Source organism: Medicago sativa, chromosome 6 (assembly GCF_051527215.1).
Source record: "Medicago sativa cultivar Bolivia chromosome 6, Bolivia_mono, whole genome shotgun sequence".
Lineage (NCBI taxonomy): Eukaryota > Viridiplantae > Streptophyta > Magnoliopsida > Fabales > Fabaceae > Medicago > Medicago sativa.
Genome location: NC_140754.1, coordinates 20,254,673 through 20,260,672, shown reverse-complemented (window position 1 = coordinate 20,260,672; position 6,000 = coordinate 20,254,673).

Below are 6,000 nucleotides of genomic sequence, written 5' to 3'. Positions count from 1 at the left end.
AAATTTGATTAAGAAAATAAAGAGAAAATGCAAAGGAGTTTTGACTCCTATATTTTTGGAAAAGGTTTTCAAGTGATGTTGTTCCAGCTTTTTTTGGAAAATTGATTTTTCTAAATGTAAAACCTAAGCATTCATCTAAACATTCAATCCTAAACATACATCTAAACATGCATAATCTAAGCATACATCTAAAGTAACCAAGTGAGGTGTGTGCTAGTGTCGGTGTGAGTGTCGGTGTACATATTTAGAGTCCATTGTCCACATTACATCATGTCCTAGTTTACATTCTATGGTCTTGCAAGAAATTAAAATTGCATAAAAGTAAAGTACAAAAAAAATCCTAAGTTTTTTACATTCTAACTCTTGGTAAAATTTAAAGTGCAAGAAATAAAGTGAAGGAGGAGATGAAGTATGGAATGCTCATGATGTATGAAACAATGAACAAATGGTTAGTAATAATAGGCATAGGATAGTAGAAAAATTGGCAAGGAAATAAAGCATAAAACATGGTAAAAATGCAAGAAAAAGTAGCAAAAATGCACTTAATAAAACACCAAAATTCCAAGGCAAATGCAAGAGACTCATAATTCTCCATTTTGGCATTTTTCAAAGGGTCTAGGTTCAGCCCCAATGTGAGAGTTATGAGAAAATTACAAGTCAAGAAACTATGGTATGATATTAAGCCTATTTTGCATTAATTCACACATTTAAACATCAAGTAACTTGCTATGTAAGTAACCAATTATCACATATTCAAAACAGCCCCAAACACTACTTATCAAGCATCAAACAACACTCCAAGGTCATTCAACAAAACACAATCATTATGAGCCAAAAGATTGGAATTAGAAAGTACAAAAAACTTCATAAAATTTGGGCAAAACAACGCAAAATCACAACAAATCCTACAAGTATATTTTCCTAACAAATTTCAGCATACAAAAATTCACATGCAACAATCCTAAATCAATCAACACAAATACAAAAAGAACTCACCAAATTTTACAAGCTTTTCATCAAGATTTTTCAACAAAAAGTAAAAGAAAAAGCATTAAACCAAGGCAAAATATTTTTCTAGTATTTCTTGATCAATCTTGACATGCAATATATCAAAATTGGTCAAAATATACTAGAAAAATTATAGGAATTTTCTTAGAGTCTTTCAAAGAGATTTTAGGCATGCAAAGGTGTATTCAGCAAGAAATAGTGTGCATATAGCAAGAAAATAAGGAGAAAGTAGTAACAAAAGTTCAGGCCCAAACACACAAGATCCACATCCAAACAGAAAGCATCAGGGACCGTAGGATTGATCCAATTGGATCAACCCTTGATCCAACGATCAAGAAGGCAAAGGAACATGGAATGAATGTGGTCATGCTCATAGGATAAAAAATGGAACAAGTAGTAACTTATGAAAAGCTTCACGTGAAAGAAGAAGCACAACAAGAAAATTTTCTCTCTCTAAAGCCAAAACAACACGTAAACTCTCTCTTCTCTCTCTAAAAAAACGTGTTGCTCTCTCTCTCTCTACATGAAGACTTCATCTTCCTCATAAAGCCTCGCCGGAAACTTCATAGAGTTCGCCGGAATCTTCAAAGGTTCGCCGGAAAATTCATAACTCCGGCGACACTTCCGGATTCCGGCGAGCTCCGATTCAAATTTTTTTTACACTTTTAAAACCGGATCGTTATCCTCTTTTCGAATATGAACCCGGAAACATCCAAAACGCAATCAGTCCACCTACATCCAAGGCTAACAGCCGCGCTAATGGAGGAAAAAAAATGGAATAAAAAAGCTTGGATCAAGAACAATACCGTGATGCTTGACGACGCTTCGAATGGCTCCGGATTCTTCTTATGTATTCGGATTTGGTGCTGTTTTTCCTTTCCCTTTGCTTCGATTGTATTCCTTTCCTTCGTCCGATTCCGGTTCGTCGTTGTTGAATTCGGTCACAATGGAATTGATTGAAGATTGTTGTTCATGGATGTGATTTTTGTGGAATTGAAGGTTTGTATTGATGAATGTTTTTGATGAATCCGTGAATTTGGTAATGGATTTGTGGAGATTTGAGGTTAATTGTGGTGGTTGTAGGTTGTTAGAGATGAAGGTTGTGGTGGTTATGGAGGTTTTGTGGTGAATTTTAATGGTGGATGAAGAAGATTGTGGTGGTTGGAGAGAGGTTAGAGATGAAGATTGTGGTGGAAGAAATTAGTTAGAGATGAAGATTGTAGTGGAAAGAGTTTGTTATGGTGGTTTGAGGTGGTGGAAAAAGTTTGTTGTGGTGGTGGAAATGGTGATGAAGGTGGCGGCTTGGAGAAGAAAGAGGGAAAAGAAAATTTGATTTTTGTGATTTTTGTGTATTTGTGAAAAATGATTAGTGTGTTGACTCTTTGACCATGGTGTTTTATCTTGGTTTTCGGGTGTCAAACATTGATTACGTTTTAACCTTTTTAACCGGTGATATCTTATTTTTTCTTGGGAAGGGAAAAAGTAAGCAAAACCCTTGAGAATCGAGGTCCGGGAGTTGTTTTCGCTACGGGAAGGTGTTAGGCACCCATAACGACTATAGTATCCTATAGGAACCGTCTTTACTTTCTACGCGCGCGCTTTATTTTTAAATGCTATTTGAAAATGTTTATTTACACCTAAAAACTTTCTAAGTGAAGAATTGGAGGGAGGAGAAGATGTTTGAAATTTTATTTTATTTGAATTGAAGGAATTTTGATTCCTTGCCTACGTACCCGTTTAAGGGATCAAATCCACCGTAGTTCTCTTCCAAAAAATGTTTTTTTTTGTTTTTTGTTGGTTGATTTTAAGTTTGAAAATTGGAATTTGAAGAATGAGGAAAAGAGGCCTCAAGGGCATAAGATTGGAAAAAAGTGAGGTGGAATTAGTTATTTTGCAAAATGAAAGTCAAAGTATGATTAAAATTCATTGAAATTTGATTAAGAAAATAAAAGAGAATACAATGGGATTTTGGATCCCAAGGTTTATTATGAAAAGAGATTTGAGTGATGTTGTTCATATTTTTTGGAAAAGGATTTTTTCTAAGTGTAAACCCTAGGCATTCATCTAATCATACAATCCTAAACATACATCTAAACATGCATATCCTAGCCATACATCTAAAGTGAGGTATGTGCATGTGTCGGTGCTTGTGTCGGTGTACATTATTAGAGTCCATTGTCCTTTATATCATGCCCTAGTTTACATCCTATGGTCTTGCAAGGAATTAAAAGCATAAGAAAAATATTACAAAATCCCTAGGCTTTACATTCTAGGTCTTGGCATGGAAATTAAAGTGCAAGAAATAAGGAACTAAAAACATAAGATGGAGGATGAAATGCTCATGGATGAATGAAATATGAAATGAAAGGGTTAGTTAGCACAAATGATATAATAGCCAAAGATGAAGCAAGTAAAGTATAACAAGCAAAAGCACATTGAAACTTGACACTTTCTAGACATTTTAGAAGGGTAGAATCATGGGAAAAAAAAGGAGTAATGACATAGAAGTAATCAAGGGATTGTGAGCATATATTTTGACACATTTTGAAAACAAGAATTCATCAAGAGCAAAAAGATTAACATGCAAGAAACCGATATAACAACATGCTTAAAATAAATCATTATGGATTTTGTAAAGTATGAATCCAATGACCTAATATCATAACCAAATTTTCAATCATGATACAAGGACCAAAGGGGGCTAATACCTCACAAAATTCACAATGATTCCTAGGTACATAGCTACCACACTTATTTCTACATTTTTTTTACCAAGATTCAAGTACAAACTTAACAAGCAACAAGAATGAGAATCTCATGCACTTTCCATGTTTTTGGAGATGGGATTTAACATACATGAATTCAAGAAACGCACACAAGAAAATATTATGCAAGAAATACATGATTAATTTGGAGTTTTTTCAATACTTTAATCAAAAAACAACAAAAAGACCAATGGATTAACAAGGGAATCAATATATTTTTCGCATGTATTTTCTTTAAAATTCAGATTAACCATGTATTAATGCCAAAACAATTAGAACTAATCAAGAAAAGCCTTGCAAAATTTTTAGAACCTCTTCAGTAAAAAGATTGATCAAACAGGGGGGTGTATACTGCAAGATTCAACACAAACGTAATAAAAGCGGGGGTTCCTGTAGCAAGAGGCTTGGAAACTGGGTTCAAATGGCAAAAAGGCCGGTTAGGGTTAAAAAAACGGGTCGAACCGGTTCACAGGCTTATATAAGACCTTGAACCGGTTCCATATGCCATTTCCAACCCTAATTTCTCTCTCTAAAGTTCTCCCTCTCTCACTCTTGCTCCCTTCAGACACAACACGTCGGAAGTGATGAAGCCTGGCCGAAAACTGGAGAGTTCCGCCGGAAACTTCATCGTCTCCGATGAACAAAAACCCTAAGCCTACGAATCTGAGCCAAATAGACATCAAAACGCTCGGATTTTGAAGTTAAACATCAATCCGAACCTCACAAGCACTAGAAATGAGTAGATCGGCATAGATCAAGGGAGATCTTTACGGCTTCGAGGTTATTTGAGTTTTTTTCGTTTTTAAAACAAATTTTGGAAATAAACACTCGCAAACCTTCGATCTATGCTGATCTGTGAAGGGTGAACAAGAACGAACCCTAGATATTTGAATTTGTGAAGAAGCAAAGAGAACGACGGAAGAAAAGGGACTAAGAACTTACTTCGGTGAAAATGGAGGAGAAAAAAAAAAGGAGAGGACGATGGAACACCTCGATCCTCTTCTTCGTGCCTCTGGTAAGAACTTTCTAGCTTGAACACCGAAAATAAATCGGTACTCCTCCCTCTTCTTCCTCTTCTCACTTTCGCGAACGTTCTTGAACTCTTCTGGTGATTTCAGAGTTGTTGAGTATTCTGTGATGTGGAACTTCGTAGAACATGATGAATTCGAAACTGATTTGGTGAAATGATTATCGAATCGAATTCGTTTATGGCGGAATTGATGAGAATTGATGGTTCAATAGTGAATTGGTGATGATCTGAGGTGAATTTGATGTTCTGGAACGGTTCTTTGTGTGATTGATGATGATTGTGATTTCTGGAATTTTATTGCTGTTGAAGATGAATATTCATGAAGATTCATGCGGTATTCATCTTGTTCTTGAGCTTTTTGGCTTTTTGATCCGTGCTTGGGTGGAGAGAGAAAGGAAAAGTTGTTTATGATGATGTGTAAAGAAATGAATGGATCTCCATAGTGTATGTGATGACTGGGCCTTTTTATAGGCTGACACATGTATGGACCTGGACCAATGATAGACTGCCATGTGTACTGGACTCATAACAAACTTTTGGACCTATTTGCAATTATTAAAAATTGAGGACTAAAATGCAAAATGACACAAATGACTAAAAAGTAATTAATAATAAAATTGGTAAAAAACGTAATTTGGAAATAACGTAAAGTGAAACGATTAAAATTGACAAAACGGACTAAAATGAACCAATTACCTAAATGAGGTACTTTAAAGTAACCTCTCTCTGCCGAAATTTCGTGTGAAATGACCAAAATGCCCCTGGGGCTAAAACGACTAAAAATGACTCAGATGCAAATTTTAAAATGGATTTTTAACAGGGAATTAAAGCAAGAACTTATACAAGCAAAATTAAAAGACTCAGAGACAATTTTAAGAGATTAGACAGAGCTTTAACACTTGAAAAGACTAAAATGCCCCTAGGGGCTAAACTGACTCAAAATGACTTCAAATGCAATTTTTGAAATGGATTTTGACATGAGATTGAAACAAAGGCTTATTCAAACTATTTGAAGGGACTCAAACCATTTTTCAAAGACTGAAAGAAATTTTAACATAGGAAATGACTAAAATGCCCTTCTTCATGAATTTTGCAAATAACACTGAAATAAAATGCAGAGAAAGATGCAATTGATCAGAGACAAATCAAATCACTTGAAATGTAAGAAAAGAATGAAGTTAGTATTTTTAGGTCCAA